This window comes from Antechinus flavipes, chromosome 3 (assembly GCF_016432865.1).
Source record: "Antechinus flavipes isolate AdamAnt ecotype Samford, QLD, Australia chromosome 3, AdamAnt_v2, whole genome shotgun sequence".
In the NCBI taxonomy this organism is placed as follows: Eukaryota; Metazoa; Chordata; class Mammalia; order Dasyuromorphia; family Dasyuridae; genus Antechinus; species Antechinus flavipes.
Window position 1 is genome coordinate 424,637,528 of NC_067400.1, and position 4,369 is coordinate 424,641,896.

A 4,369-nucleotide genomic window follows, 5' to 3' on the forward strand; every position below is an offset into this window, starting at 1 on the left:
ATACCATCTGTATCTATAATTGATTAAAAAAAAAATGAAAAAGCCGTAAGAAAAAGATATGGAAAAGAAATACAGAAAGATGCAAGAAGAGAAAAACTAGAGGATCACAGTAGAAAGAACAGTATACTTTGATCACTTAATTGAATTACCCAATTTAGATCAGAAAAAAATTTTTTTTTCCTTTACAAAAGAGCAGAGAATCAATAGAGGACTATATGACATAAGCTCAAAGTGAGGTTAAAAGTGACTGTGTTCAGAAAAGAATAAATGGAAAAATGATTTCTTGCAGTTTTAACAAGGAGGATTCCAATTTAAACCTGATAACCCCTATTTCTGCTAGTGTTGTTGTAACTTATATCCTTTAGCTCATACAATCAACATTCAATAAAACATAATTGGCAACATTGCTTTTACTGAGTTGTCAGGCTGTCTCTGATTTATTTAGTACAAATGTGAAAGAATTATGTAGATAAGGAAAGGGAAAATTAGCCAAAACCTTGGTAAGGGATACTACTTAACTACATCTTTCATCCAAAGACTACTTCTATTTTTTGGCACTCATCATTCTCTAATTTACCTGAGTATATACTTTTTTACCTTAGATTATGAAATTCTTGAGGACAAGTATCACAATTTATTTATGTTTGTTTCTCACCCTCATCACCTAGTATAGTGCATTACATATAATAAAAATCTGATAAATACTTTTGAATGAATGAAGATAATGCTATTATAATCCCATTTTGCAGATGAGGAAACTTATCTCCAGAATGATGATGATGTTAAAGATGATGAAATTGACAACAACTATTTTATGTAGTACTTTGTATCCATAATTTCATTTGGTCTTCCCAACTACTATGTAAAATGGTAGGAGCAAGTATTATTACTTTACAGATGAGGCTAGTTAGATTCTGAAACAGATTGTTTTTTTAAGGTCACTTAGCTAGGATTCAAGGCAAGTCTTCTGGTTTTAAATCTAATACTTTTCCCATTGTACCACAGTTAATTTTTTCTTCCAGCTTTTCACCATTATTCAAGTAAAAAGCTGCTTTATGAAAAAGATTAAATCATTGCAAAACCTTTTTTTTTTGCCAATAGAAAATCAAGTTTTCTATGTTATTCTGATGCTAACTGGAGGCATGAAGTTCAGTTAGGGTTGTATTCCTAACGTTAATGAGTAAACAGCAGGAAGAAAGAGTTAAGGGGAAAAAATCCTTTCTTATTGTCTTAGACATGAACAATATAATTCCCATAGCATGGAGTGACAAAAGATGAAATTTTCATAAATTAGTTAAACTCATATCATGGATAGCCAAAAAAAGGGATGGCTTTTAAGTTCCATATATTTGCTTTATATTGGGGATATTTCAATAACATACAAATGAAAATAAGCAAAATTCAGAAAAATCTGTACTGAATTAAGATAATTACAATTCAAGGGTGCCACAATGATTTTCCTTTAACACATGTAATTTTAAAAATTACTATCTTTTCCAAGAAAATATTTTTCAATTATGTCAACAAAAGATCATATGGAAAATAAGCTCTAAGTTTCTTAAACAAAAAAAGATGATGAAATCATTTGCACCTTCACAAATGCAAAAAATAGAGTTCTTGCTGATGGAATAGAAAAGAGGGGTGTTGCAGAAACTCCAATACTGATGTTGTTCTTTTGTCTGAGTAATTTTAGATTTTTTCATTCTATAGAATATAGAAAGTGAAAGTCTTTAAATTTTTCGACTGAATAATAAGTTTTAAAGTGCAAGATTCTTTAGGAAATATAGCACTTGACAAGTAACAAATTCTTAATAAATGTTTATTGAATTGAATCAATTAGACTGTCATCATTGGTATTACAAAGAGTTTCATTTAGATGTTTACTTTTTTAATGTCAGGAACTCCTGATGAATTGATTTACAAAATGTTGATTTGCACATAGCTTTCTAAAACATATTAGTTGCATGAAACCAAACATACCTGTAGTTATCCAAATATGTTAGTAATGGCACACATACCATATGATCTCACAACAAGATAAGTAAGGTTGAATGGAACTCTTTGAAAAGTATCCCAAACCATATATACAAATATCACAGAAAATATTTCTGTATGTAATTGTAAAGTTTTAAGAATTAAACTGATTACATAAGAAAAGTCTTTTATTCCTTCATAAAGATTAATATATAACAATATTTTATTAAGTAGCATTTATCTACTGTTTTAAGATCTGTAAGGCACTTTATGTACTTTTTCTTGTACATCACTACAAATATATTTGAGTATTACTCAGTTTAGGACCACCCATATTATCTCATTTTATTCAGTATTTGCATTCTTTTATGTTCCTTATATTCATTCTTATATTTTGCAATGTTTTTTTCTTCTTGGATAAAAAGTTTCAGAGTTAATGTAAAATCAAAGTAAAACATTAAAAACTAGAGAAAAAAGAATTCATGCTTTTTATAAGGATGAGGAATATATTTTTCATTAGCTTTTTAAAAATAAGCTGCATAATATGTCTAAAATGGTTTTAAAAAACCTTGAATTTTAAATAAATTTTTAATGTCAGTAATCTCTAATCAACTTGATTCTGCTAGTGCATAAACTATGAGATTTGGTAACTTACATTCTTGCAGAAATATATTAATTGATTAAGCAAGCATATCTACCACATGCTGGTACAATGCTGGACATAGGGTATTTAAATACAAAATGAAACAGGTTCTGACCTAAAGGAACTTCCATTTTTCTGGGGAGAGCACAGCATATTTACAGATAAATAAATAGAGGATAGATGTAGAAAATAGTATACATAGAAAGAAGAATCTTGAAGATAAAAGTCTCTGAAAGTTGAGAGAAAAAGGGAGATTGTTGAAGTTATATTGTAGATATGGAGGATTGGAGAAAGACAGTCTAAAAGGCAGGAGAATAGTAACATTCATAAAGTATATTAAGTAATTTAATGACAGTGGAGTGAACACAAAAAGAAACAATAATAATTGTCCCATTGGTGAAGGGTGAGTATCCAAAAAAAAAAAATAAAGTTAGATTTTGAAGGGTTTTAAATGCCATATGAGTTTGTAGTTGAGATAAATGATTTGAATTAAGATAGTTTTAGAGAAAAGCAGATGAATGTGAAATAATTTGAAAAAGGTATGATCAACCAGAATTGCCAGATTATTGGATAAGGGTTGATCAGTGAGATTAAAGAATTGAGAAAAACTCTTAGGCATCTGAAAAACAGTGATGGATTTGAAAGAATTAGGAAAATAAGGAGTATGGGGTAAGTTTTGTAAAGAAAGAAGATTTTGTTTTGCACATACTAACTTAACATGTCTATAAGATATCCAGATGAAATGTCAACTGGCTATGTTCCCATTCCCATTTCATTTGTTTACATGAAAATGCAGCTAGTTAATTGACTTAATCAGTGACAGTCATCAGATCATATAAGCTTAAGCTAGATAATTGGTGATTAAAACAACAGTTGTATCTAGCATAGAAGGAACTTAAAAATTTACAAAACAATTTACATATTAACTTATTTGTTGCCTCCAATAACTCAATGAAGTAGGTGTTATTACTATCTCAGTTTTATAAGTACAAAAACCGAAGCCAAGGGCAATTTAATGATTTCTCAAGGGTAGATAAATAGTATATCTCCTAGTATACTATAAACTAGTAATAATATAGTATATAGTAGATAAATAGTATATCTTCATTTGAACTCAGATCTTCCTGATTCTCAATCCTTTATTTACTATACTCTTTAGAAGCCCCAAGTAGTCAGTTGTCCATCCAGCAAAGACCAGTTAATTGGTAAGTTTTTGCTCTACTTTGTTTTGCATATAAAGTATTGGTGTATCAAGGTAGGTCTTTTACCTTTCTGATTGCTCCTTCTTGACTTCCTTTGCTGATTGTTCACCTAACTCCTCTTTTCTTAGCATTAGTTTCTAGCAGTGTTTAGCCTTAGTTCTTTTATTTCCCTCGTCCCTTGATAATATGTTTCCATGGCTTGAAGTATTAGAATGACTCCCACAGATTTGTATACTGGTATAAATTCTATCCTAAGCTTTATCCTGCAATTTCTTATGACATATTTCCATCTAGGTCTCCCATTAATACCTAATTCCCTTAGTCTATACACCACAGTCTAAGTTTCCACATTTGATTGCTCTTCAATTTCCCTTTATTCAATGTGCTGAACCCTTTCCCCTTTTCTGAAAAACCATTGTGCCTACCCTCGAGCCAGAGTTCAAAATTTTAAGATAGTCTATGTGACATTTACAATTACTGACTGTTCTTTGGGATTCTTCAAAAGTTGGAGCTACTTGGGCAACATGTAAGTCTCTGTCAATATTTTTTT